At 41.9% G+C, this 13,230-nt stretch overlaps 1 non-coding gene across 1 annotated transcript; it reads right to left on the bottom strand.

The window, feature by feature from the left end:
* Positions 1-7,727: 7,727 nt before the first annotated feature.
* Positions 7,728-7,800, bottom strand: TRNAA-AGC. Its single transcript has one exon. It is a non-coding gene; the product is annotated as a tRNA-Ala (tRNA).
* Between the last annotated feature and the right edge of the window lie 5,430 nt (positions 7,801-13,230).

Genomic DNA, 13,230 nt, shown 5'->3' with positions numbered 1-13,230 from the left:
CATCAGGAAGGTGAGACGGTTCTGACATGGCCAGCAGCGGTCTTCCACCATAATCTCTCAAGATGACACTCACCTCACCTCCAGAACCATCAAGTGGAAAGGTTGTGTCACATTTCACCTTAATAACATCTGTTGGAGGGGCAGTCCAAGATGAAGATCTGGGCTGCATTTCCTGGCTACTCTCACTTGAGATTGAGTGACCTGGAGTGTTGGAGAAGAATTCCCAATTGGCTTTATGTGCTCTGGTAAACACCTCCTTAGGGGTCCACTCCTTCTTACCAAATACATAGTCATTCCTTGCCAACCACAGGGACCAGCAAATAAAGGAGACCAACTAATGTATGAGATGGAGATTTCTTGCCAACCATAGTCATTCCTTCCTTATGTGAGATGGAGATTTCTTAGACTCGACTCAACTCAAATCAACTCAGCTATATGGATTATTGTTGTGACAAATTCTAACTCGTGCAACGGTTTGTCTAGTCGGGTTGTCCTTGGGTGGTTTGCACAGGCAAAACCACAGAGAGACAAAGAAGTGCCGTCCTGAGCCGGTTAGTACACTCCGATGCCTAAGTCAAAGCTTGCAACAGATAAATCTTAAGCTAGGGAGCTTAAACTAAGCAAAAGTGAAGTCCCCATACCTATGCCTGGCATGGCTTTTTATAGCTTTGAGTTGCTAAATGGTACTCGAACTTTACCTGTTTATAGATAATAACTTTGGTTCCATGTAATCCTTGGTGGCAGAATCCTTAACTGACACGTGTGTGACCTAGGGTCATGCATAACGTGTGATTCTAGGATCATGCGGAATGTATGACTCTTAACTGACCGGGGTCAATTGTAGTAAGTTACCATTAACTTGGGTTAATTTGATTCGTCTGAATCGTCCCGATGTGACTGGCCGACCCGATCTGTGTGTTGACCAAGCTGGCAATGGTCTTCTTCAACCACGTGTTGCGAGATGATTGGTCTTAGTAGGTTATGACCTATCATAGGCCCCCCACTCTTATCGAACGTATTCGTTTGATAAGAGTAGATCGGGTATGTCGCGTCTTGAATTCTCTTGACCCGTTACCAGGGCAAAAGCTATCTTCTCAACCCGAGGGTACTTGGTTTCAGCTCCCATCAACACGTGGCTGACATAATAAATCGGCTACTATGATCGGATACTTTCGTCCGTCCTGATCAGGACGGCGCTTACCGCGACCCCTGTTACTGCCAAGTAAAGCTGTAACTCCTCACCTTGGACGGGCCGGGATAGCAACAGGGCTCTTTGCAAGTATTCTTTTAGCTCTTCGAAGGCTTTTTGACATTCCGGAGTCCATCGAAAATCCTTAGGGTTTCGAAGATTTTTCAAAGTAGCAAAGAAGGGTAAGCATTTATCCCCTGCTTGGGCCACAAACCGGTTGAGGGCAGCTATTCTTCCTGTCAGCCTCTGTACTTCCTTCACAGTTCGGGGCGGTTCCATATCCTGTAGAGCTTTTATCTTATCCAGGTTTGCTTCTATGCCTCTTTTGGAAACTATGAATCCGAGGAATTTTCCTAATGCGACCCCGAACACACATTTTGCGGGGTTGAGCTTCATCCTGTTCACCCGTAGACACTGAAAGGTCTCACTCAAGTCGGCAATGTGTTGGTCGGCTTGGACACTTTTCACGAGCATATCATTGACAAAAACTTCTATGTTTCTCCCGATTTGAGGTCTGAATATAGTTGACCGTCCTTTGGTAAGATGCTCCCTCATTCTTTAGTCCAAAGGGCATTACTTTGTAATAGAAGCTTCCCTGCTCGGTTATGAAGGTTGTGTATTCTTGATCACCTTCGCTCATCATTATTTGGTTATACCCCGAGTATGCATCCATAAAGCTTAGCATCTCGTGTCCGGCAGTTGCATCAATCAACTAGTCTATATGGGGCAGGGGGTAGCAATCCTTTGGACATGCTTTGTTTAGGTCTATGAAGTCCACGCACATCCTCCATTTACCATTGGACTTCGGGACCATGACCACATTGGACAACCAGGTCGGGAATTCTATTTATTGTATAAAACCCGAGTCCTTTAATTTTTGTACTTCAACTTCTATAGCCAGTAACCTTTCTGCAGCGAAGTTCCTTCTTTTTTGTTGTACTGGCTTACACCTTTGGTTAATACTGAGTCGGTGCTCTGCGATGCTCCTGGGGATTCCAGGCATATCCGCTGCTGACCATGTGAAGACATCGGCATTTGCCTGTAGGAATGCCGCCATCTGGTCTCTCAATTCTCCCTTTAGTTGGCTACCGACCTGAACTATCCGGTCAAGATTTTCCTCACATATTGGGATTGTGATCACTTGCTCCGCCAATTCTCTTCTCTGAGTCACGAGTTCATCCCTGTAGTCGAGTACGTCTATGGCCAAAGCCATTCCACCACAATCATTTCTATGCTTGACAAAGCTAGCATAGCTTTCTCTTGACTTCTTTTGGTCAGCTCGGCATCCCCCTGTACCGTTAGGGGTCGGGAAATTGATCTTTAAATACTTGGTCAATACTACAGCCCCAAGGGCATCTAAAGCTGGCCGGCCCAAGATAGCATTGAAGGCCGATACCAACCTCACCACCGTGAAATTAACTTCCATAGTAACCTCATTGGGGTACTCTCCTGCGGTCATAGGCATTCTTATTCTCCCTTCGATTTTTGTTGCCGCGTCCGAGAAACCATATAGGTTGGTCCCATCCGGGATGAGGTCCTCATCTCCCAAACCGAACTGTCTGAAGGCTTGATATGACAGCAAGTCAACCGAAGCTCCAGTGTCTACTAATATTCTGTGGACAACTCAGTCTTTAATAATCATCTGTAGTACGATCGCGTCATCATGGGGCCAGCTGATTCCCTCCATGTCTGCACTGGTGAAGGATATGATCGGGTCGCTCCTGGCTACCTTGCTGGTTGTTTCAGGTACTCCCACAAACCTTGCATGTGCCTTGGCCTTCCTGACCGATTCTTGACCCGGTCTCCCCAAGATCGTTAAGATCGGGGCCGCCAATGACCTGCTTGATTGTCCAGTCTCTTTGGTTGGCTCATTCCTTTTCTCAGCCGTTCTCTCTTTGTCTTTTTCCTGTCTTCTATCATCTCTTTGCTGATCTCTCCAATCTTCCCTTGTACCCTACTTCTCACCTTCCTTTGGTTCGGGTCAATTTTCCCTCTTTCTATCTACATACTTTGACAGATGTCCGTCCCAAATAAGGTTTTCAATTTCTCTTTTTAACTGTCTGCAATCTTCTGTGTCATGCCCCGTATCCCTGTGGAATCTGCAATATCTTCATGGATTTCTATCTTCAGGCTTTGAGAACATGGGTCCGGGCCAGTTTAGGAGCCCCTTTCCCTCTATCTGCATCAATATCTCGGATCTTCTTGTTTTGAGGGGAGTGTACTCAGGACTGGCCGCTCTATCAGCTCAGAGCTTCCTGTCATCTTTCTTTTCTACTTTCTTCTCATCTTTCTCCTTTTATGTTGTCTTCTTCTTTTCTAGAGTCCCACTTGCCTCGTTTCGGGCTGCAATAATCTCTGCCATGTTGGCAAACCGGTGACACCGACTAATCAGTTCGGTCATGTTACGTGCCTTATTCAATATCAGGGATTTTATCAATTCAATGTCGGTTATCCCGCTCTGTAGTGCGTTGAATGCCACCGAATCATCCAGGTCGGGTATGTCAAGTGACTCCCTGTTAAACCTGGAGACAAAATCTTAAATTGACTCATCCTTTCGTTGCTTGATGGCCAACAGATTAGCTACTGTCTTTTTCTATCTGATGCTGCTCTGAAATCTAGTGACAAATGCCCTAGATAGTTCTGCAAAACCACTGATCGACCTTGGCCTGAGGTGTGAAAACCAGTAAGTGGCTGCGCCTTTCAACGATGCTGCGAAGAACCTACAAGATGCAGTGTTTGAGCCACCGTACACCATCATGATCAAGTTGAAGTAATTGATATGATCGATCAGGTTAGTCGACCCATCATACAGAACAAAGACCGGGACTTTGAACCCCTTTGGCAACTCTGCTTCCATGATTCTTTCGACAAAAGGGTGCTGGTTTGACACTGCTAGCATCTCCGCAGCTGCAGTTTTTCCAAAGCTTCTTAATCGGTCGTCTAGATCTTTCAATCGTCGCCCGATCTATAAACCCGAGGGCACTTCCTCCGCGGAGGGGACTTCTTCGCGACAACTCCCCCCTGAGTTGGGCTGATTGGCGATCTTTCGCGCATCCTTCTTGGACTTCTAACAGATCGGGTCGGGGACCTCACTCGGTGTCCTCGCACCTGATCTTCACACCTTCCACTTCCTTCATGGAGAGACCTTCCACTCCCTTCCCGAAGAGGCCTTCCACTCCATCGCGATAGTGGAGTCCTGGTCCTTCTTCCTGTCCTTGTGGTGCTGGCCCTGCTCTCAGTTCGGCTAGCACCCTGCCTCCCTTGCCGTGGGGATACCTGGCGTGGGGGTTGTTGGCGATCATCTCCTCCTTCTATGAACCCTCTTAACATCGCATTCGTCTCTGCGAGCTGGAGACACAGATCATGCACCTGTGCATTTGTGGTAGGGGCATTCGGGTCAAAATACTGCACTCCCGGGATGGCTGGCATTAGCCTAGGTCCTCCTCCCTGAATACTGGGGATAGGCAACAGGGGAGGTGGAGGTAGATGCTCTTCCATTATTGGATTGGGCGAACGCCGTACTCGGGACGGTCCTGGCAACAACATCGTCCTTGCTGCTTACCGGGTGATCGAACCTCTTTGCTCCCGATCATTCACCTGGTGGCGGGAACTATTTCCCTTTTCCATAGTCATGTCACACGTCTCCTCGTGACGTATCCCACAGACGGCGCCAATCTATTGTGACAAATTCTGACCCGTGCAACGGTGCATCTGGTTCGGTCGTCCTTGGGTGGTCCTGCACAGGCAAAACCACAGAGAGACAAAGAAGTGCTGGCCTGAGCCGGTTAGTACACTCTGATGCCTAAGTCAGAGCTTGCAACAGATAAATCTTAAGCTAGGGAGCTTAAGCTAAGAAAAAGTGAAGTCCCCATACCTATGCCTAGCATGGCTTTTTATAGCTTTGAGTTGCTAAACGGTACTCGAACTTTACCTGTTTATAGATAATAACTTTGGTTCCATGTAATCCTTGGTGGCAGAATCCTTAACTGACATGTGTGTGACCTAGGGTCATGCATAACGTGTGATTCTAGGATCATGCGGAATGTATGACTGTTAACTGACCGGGGTCAATTGTAGTGAGTTATTGTTAACTTGGGTTAATCTGAATCATCTGAATCGTCCCGATGTGACTGGCCGACCCGATCTGTGTGTTGACCAAGCTGGCGATGGTCTTCTTCAACCACGTGTCGCTAGATGATTGGTCTTGGTAGGTTATGACCTGTCAATTTCCTTCCAATCAGTTCTATTTAAATTCTACCCCCAAAAAATCAGTTCTATTTAAAGTTATACTTGTAACATGGCGTAGGCTATGCATGTCTTTCTTCACCACCTCTTGGATCATTATCCGTTGTTGTAACTGCAGCGTTGCTGTACTCATCGTGCGGCGCTGCAGGTGCCATGTGTGCACAGCGGACCCCACATGGCACAGATGGCACTTGCATCACCACATGATGCGTACAGCAACGCCGCAGTTATAGCAGCGGATAAAAATCCCCACTTCTTCTAAAGTCATTTTATGTCGTTGTTTCTTTTAGTTCGTACAATTTGAGTCAAATCATTCATCCATACTAGAGCATCTTTAAGGTCTTCGAGACACACGTTCATGCCACCTAAGGGTATTAAACCGTCTCAAGTTTAAAACTAAAGCCGAACCATTTATTAAACAGTTTCATATTTTGATTTAAACGGTTTAGTTTCGGTAAACGGTTTCTGTTTGCTTTTGCAAGCTTATGTACATCTAAGGGTGTTAAATGGCCTAGTTTGGTTTAGACCGTTTAATTAATCAATTTTGAAATCAAAACCGAACCATTTATTAAACGGTTTCACAATTTCAGTTTAAACGGTTCTGTTCGGTTTCGGTTTGATTTTGACACCCTTATTGTCACCTCAAATGACATTCTCACCACTTATCGTGTATTGAAGCTACTTTTAAATCAACTATAATATGATCGGGAGAGGATTGGGCATGGGTTCAGTAAGCTAGCAACATGCATCAATCACATGGCTAGACATAGGAGGGTAAGGGGTCTTTTCCAAAGGAGGAGAGGAGAGGATGACAAGTTTATTTGTATAATGTGTTTTGGGTTTTTGTTTTTCAAATACCCCCCTCAAATTGACCATACGTATAAATGCACCCTTGAACTTTCATTATTTTCAAATGCACCACTACTTTCCAAACTTTGTAACACTATAGTCGAGTCAATTAGCCTGGGACGTTAGACGTTAGTTTTAGGGAATCTAATGACTAAAATGCCATTATAATAAAAATCCACCAAAATTAAAGAGTAAAGTGACCAAATTGCCGTCATCTTCCCCAAATCGTTTAGAGTTTGAAACTGAAAATCGAATAAAACATAAAATCATCCAAAAAATCTCATACCAGAAGAGGGTAACCAAAAGAACCAAGACACAAGCCAGCCGAAGGGAGGTGACCTCAAACCTGAAACCCGGTAGCAATAGCTACGACAACGCCCCTAGACCTATAAGTGGAATCACCAACCAAGGAAGAGGAGTATTAATGGAAACAAGAAGGACAAGTGGTTACCTCTGCCGAGGAACTAGACTCGTACATGGGTATCTCAATGACCTAAATAATCATATACATGCATGTACCAAAAAATCTCCTTAGTTTATCAAGGGTTCTTATTAGGATTTTTCTCAATACCCCCTCCCCCCAAACAAAGGGGCTTAACTTTTGTTACACCTATGTTGGGTTATGGTTGTTTTTAAAGTGAGTTATGACTTATGATCAGGATTTCAAACAATGGAATCAAAACAGTCACATTGATTGATTTAGATTGGGATTGTCTTGAGGGTCGATTCAGATTTTTTTTTTTTTGGGGTGAAAAAAGGAGAAAGTGGAAATGCGGGGTATCGATAGGGGTGTCAATTTAGAACCAGAATCAGAAACCAGAACCGATATGGATCGACAAGAACCAGAACCGAACCACCCAATAGCTTATTGGGACAGATCTAGTCCTAGTGATATGGGCCGATTCTGGTCCGGTCTCCCAACGGTTCTACAACCGATAGCCCATTAAGGACCTGGTAGCATCGGAACCAGTGGAACCGGATGATATGTAAACAAATCGAATTGGAAATTAGAAATATGAAACCCTAAGGCTTTAAACCCTAATCTATTAATAGTATTACATTGCTTGGGATTTTTAAGTTGCGTTTTTTTGTGGCTCTTTAAGTCATCAAGATTTTTTTTTGAGTTGAGTTTGAAATGAAAATCATGAACTCAATTTATATATATGGATCAATATATTTATTTTGGGCTCTACAAGACTATATCTATGTATGATGAATGTCCTATTTTCCTATGATGAAGGTCCTGTTTTCCTTGAGAAACTCGCATTGTCCTTGTTTTGGGCTCAATAAAGTTTGGAACCGATTAGGATCTGGAACCGGACCACCCATTAGTTAACGGTCCTGGGTCTCAGATTTGGATCCGCTAAGTTTATTAGTGCTAAGGACCCAATAGCCCATAACCGGATCAGTTGACACCCCTATTTTGGTGAAAAAAACAAGAAAATGGAGATGCGGGGTATCGATCCTCGTACCTCTCGCATGCTAAGCGAGCGCTCTACCATCTGAGCTACATCCCCAAGGATTTAGATTGCTCTAACTCCAAATAATTCCATATTTGGTTTAAAAAATTATTCTTTCCATTTAAATCTTTAAATTTGAAAAAGAAAATAAAAAATACATCTAAAAACATCATTACTAAATACGATAATAATTTTAAATAATTGGAAAGAGAACGCCACCCGATCATGTAGCACACGTCGCTCCCTGAAATAGGGATGTGTGAAATGACCACCGCACCCCTTTCCATCTTTCTGGGGGGTGCGACAATCATTTCGAGCACCCTATGTCTGGGCGAAGAGGCAGCGTGCGCAACACAACCATGTGGCATTCTTTCTCTCTTAAATTATTTATACAATCATGTTGTGTATAATTCCCAACAAAATTTATAACTTCAAAAAATTACATTTTCTTTCCTTTTAATTATTTATACAACCATTTTTTCTGAACCTTTGTTTAATAACCTTGGTTACGATGGGCTCACGCTAACCTACCCCAAGTGCCCACCCAAAAATAATGTTTCAGAAAACAGACCAAGCATGTGGTTAAAGGCTGAGATGTCGTATTGATAGATTTTTTTTTGTTTGGTAAGGTCGTACTGACAGCTTTTTTTAAATGACATAATGCCACAAAGTTGTATAGCTATAGCCTTTAATCTACCTAGGCATGCTCAGACTGAAAATTTTGTATATTTTTTGGTTAGTTAGTTTTTAATAACCTTCTCTTTATCATCAAAAAAAAAAATAATGCCACAAACTCTAACGTAATCATTGAGCGTTTTGCTTCACCAAAAACAAAAAAAATGTCATTGAGCGCTTTATATGGGATCAGGATCCTCTGTAGTATTGCCGGGTATGCGGTGCACATCCTGCAGCACAGCAGAGGCCATGTGGCATATATGGCACACATGGCCATCATTATAGGTAATGGGTGGGTAGATATACTTTATTTTTTTTTTCTCAAATCACAAAATTAGTCTATATTATTTCTTGTTTTGTATTAATTAATAAATAGGAACACTACCACCCTCATAAGTAAAGATTATTTAAGATATGTTATTAAGTTAACATTCCCAAATGGACATTTAAATTTACAATCAAATCTTTGGTAAAATAGTATAGGAGAAATGTTCTCTGTGTGGGATGCAGGGGCCACACCCAGACAAATGGGGTGGAAATGATCGACACGCCTCCCCAATGTGCCAATATGTGGGCTTTCATTGGTTGCTGTGCATGGCGTGGTCCCTACGTCCCATGCATAGAACACTCCCCCAATAGTATATGATTATGAGGCAAGTGGTACCAGCCAAAATTGAAAGACTAAAAAAATTATCATGACCTTGAGTCTTAAAAATTATATAATATATAGGGTTATAATATGAATTTGTTCCAGTTTCAACGGCTCCTAATTAATAGATCTGGAACTGGACCAATAACTTATCGATAGATCCAAAACCGGATCATTAAGCTATTGGGTGGATCGATCCCGATTCCTAGCGAACCACTTTTCGGTTCTAGTCCAACATTGACACCCTTAATTATAGGTTTGCATTACCTTTGTTGGTTGCATTGGTCCAAGTCAATTTTTTAAGAAAAACCAGTGGCAAAATTGTCCAAACCATGTTGATTCGTATCGATTTGTTTTAAAGCTTTTAACTGGTTGTCACCTAAGTATGTTATAAAAGTGTGTGGGGAAAGTTTTCATACACAGCTGTGTATGCATGCGTTGGATCGTGTTCCCTCTCACAAAGAGTTGGAAAAGTCATAAATCCCTACCCATTAATTAATGCCTTGAAACTCCCACCCTCTCACATACACGACTTATACAGCTGTGTATAAAAACTTTGCCCCATGTAAATGTAATTTCTCTGTCATTAAAATTCATTTATAACATTTCGTAAGTCATTCAAATTCTTATTCACATGTCACTACACAACACAATTGGTGTGATTCATTAGGTTACTGTTCTAGTATATTATTTGGTCACTCTCTCTTCTCTCACATGAGGTGGGTCCCACAGAAGTGAAAAACAAACCACTCACGGTTCATGTTTTTTTTTTGGTCAAACACACACGCCAGTTCAAAAAGGTTAACCAAACTTTCAAGCCTCATAGTATAAACAAATACAAACACGCACACCCCACCCACCCAATGTGGGACTAAACCTCACCACACAAACAAGGTTGAGGTGGAATTTTGAAATGCCACATCAGCACTTTCCCACCCCACCTAAGTCCATGTCAAACAAACGGCCCCTTGATGTTTTCACTCACATCTAAATTATTCTCTTACAACCTATATAAAAGGGGACTACTAGATATTCAAAAACAACATTTTCAAACTTTCAAAGAAAACTATTGCAAGGAGAAGCAAGGCAAATCCAAGTGCTTAAGGAAAATACTCACTAAACCACTAAAAAACAATTGAGGTATGACTCTCACCCTTATTGTATGAGGTCGAAATTACTCTTCCCATCAAAGAGTTAGATCTAATGGTTGAAGAGAAACTTGGACCCTGAAGTAATGTCTCTCAATTTCTCTCTGTACAACCGATGATGGGCTTCAAACTATGGGATGTAAATGAATATCCGAAATCCGTTTTCATATCCATGTCCGTATCCGTTTAGCACTATCCGAATCCGTCCGAAAGCTAAACGGATACGGATATGGATAGGCTATAGCTATCCGAAAAGCTATATTTACATGTAAACGGATAAAATATCCGATCCGTATCCGTCTCCGTATCCGTTTAGCACTATCCGAATCCGTCTGAAAGCTATTCGGATGCGGATGCGGATATACCACTGTCCAAGCTGAATCCGATTTGTTTACATCCCTACTTCAAACTTTAAAGCTGAAATGGGCCTTTTCAACCATGGGCTTGATTTATACTTTTATCATCCTAAATGGGCTGGGCATAGCAGACCAAAGCACAGAGAAAAAGGTTGGGTGGATGAATTGAAACTAAAAACAATGGAAGCAGCTCTTCCAACAATAATTTTGAAAAAATGGACCTTGAATTAACAGCAAAAAACCGGTCTGATTTGAAGCTGGTCTATTATTACTTGTTGCTTCAAGAAACCAAAGGCATGATTGGAACTTGTTTGATAAAAATTTTACCAGCTTTTTACCTTTTTATGATTCATTCACATTTAAGTTGATTGACCAAGAACTCAAGAAGGGTGGCTATGGTGGGAACTGGTTCATCTAGCCCATCCGGTTCAGATGTATTAATATATCTAAAATTTATTGGTTTTGAGTGCCTAAATTTAAAGGCCATTTTTGCATATTAAAACCAGATCGATCAGTCCTAACATCCCCCCCTATTTTGTTTTTCTAGTTCCTGATTTTAATAATTTTTGGCAGGGCTAATATTAGGCAATCGATGAATTATGAAGAGAGGCGACCCAAGACCCGTTCGGTACAAATTTAAGCGATTTTCTCGTACCCGGCCCGAATTGCATATTTGCACCCACAGGTGCAAACAACTTGATTAACATTTTAATTTGGAGGCTCCATTAACACTAATTATTAAGGCTTAGAATAAGAAAATTCAGAGTTTAATTAATGGGTTTTATAATGTTATGCACGTTTATTCAAATGACATGTCCAGTGGGCTTTGTTCAAACTTCTAGGTCCACGTCCAACACACTAGGAATTAAAAATTATGTTTTAGGTCAATGGAATCTCATTACCTCCTTCTCTTTGCATTTGAATGTAAAGATATGAAATTTTAATTAACAACCCCCAACCCTAGAGAGAGAGAAAAAGAGAATAGGAAAATGTTATTTGAACGCCACAACAGCAGCGAGGTTGCACTAGCACCCTCTCTCTGTCTTTCTACTCTTAGCATGAAATGACCTCTTAGCCCCTTTATGTACGAAACCATTTCATCGCTCCTCATTGGCATGCTCCCTATGTCGTTTGCTCAAAGAACCTTCTCTCATAAAAATAATATTGCCCGGTTGCATGGCCCTTGCACTTGCGCAGGGCCAATGAGGGGATGTATAGGGGCATCAACCATGAAGGATTGTTTTTCATTTGGTAGGGGACGGGGTGGTCATTTCGAGGGGACTCTGACTAGACGCAAGGGCACACGACCAAAGACAACGTTCTTTTTCCCAAATAATATAAAGGAAAATGTTCTTAGAACCGCCAGGTTAGGGAAAAGGTTTTCTCTTCCTCACATGAAATGACCTCATTTCCCTCCTATGTACGATAGTAGGGGTGTCAAAACCTAAATGAATCGGTCAAACTGGCCCGACCCAATCCGATTGCGCACATTCCAAAATGAGCTAAGCCCTTACTAGGCCAGACTCAATTTATGGTTTAGGGTACTATTTGCTTTTGGCTCGGTTCGGCTAAACCGACGGGCCACTGATTAGCACGATTGATAGGGTCGAACCCAAACCCAACCTAATCCCTACCGAAAACCAGTCCATACCCGGTTTCAAAACGAACCGAACCGTATCAAACCCTATAATTCAAACCGAACCCAAACCAAGACCAAAAAGTCTTTATCGGTTCGGTTTACTTGAAACTTACACCAAAACCGAAAAAAACCGAACCTCCCAATTGACACCTCATTAATCCTATACTGTTTGTTCTGAGAACACTCTCACAAAAAAATAATATAATTTTTCTTTAGGGGGGAGATAACAGCTACGAGACTCGCACTCGAGACCTCTTGGTGAGCATGGGCATGAAGCACACCATAGCTCACCAACTGTGCTAGGCAACTCCTATTAATATTGTCTCTATTTTTGTTACCAAAAAAATATATTACCTCTATTTTTCTTTTTTTAAGAAACCATAATAGATCAAATTTTTGTCTCAACAATTACTATTGTAAACTCATGGTCCAAATTAATATTTTTTTCTTGCCATTCCTGATAATCTGATAAGGATTAATGGAAGTTAAACCCCTAACTCCTTCTCTGCATTCATGCATGGTACACAAGATAGATTATCATAGACCAAGGGAATTTTATACATAGGAAATATAAGGACAATTATTAGGATTATTTTTCTATTTCAGTATTTCCTTCCCACCTATAACTACAATATTAGAGGCTTAGAGCAAACATGAAGGTTGCATATCCTATCAATGTAAGATGCCCCAATTTATTAGTTGAACAAAAGAATGAGATGATTTGGTTGATGATCATGAATCATCAACAAAAATACCACCCAAACACTTGGATGGTCGAACTTATATATATCCACTGCTAATTGGGGCCTTAACCAAAATAATATTATCCATCCACAGTGTTTAACCATAAGCATTAGCTAAATTGAATAATGATAATTCAACCCAATCAATTAATTAGTGGCCCATTAAAGATGAATTAGTATAGAGCAAAAAAAAACCTATTTAGCTAGGCACATCTCTCTATCTCTTTATCAATTAAATTAAAGGGAGAAAGAATGCTATCTGGTGCTGTGTGTGGAC

This window comes from Telopea speciosissima, chromosome 11 (genome assembly GCF_018873765.1).
Source record: "Telopea speciosissima isolate NSW1024214 ecotype Mountain lineage chromosome 11, Tspe_v1, whole genome shotgun sequence".
Taxonomy (NCBI): Eukaryota; Viridiplantae; Streptophyta; class Magnoliopsida; order Proteales; family Proteaceae; genus Telopea; species Telopea speciosissima.
This window is presented reverse-complemented; position numbering and strand designations above follow the sequence as displayed.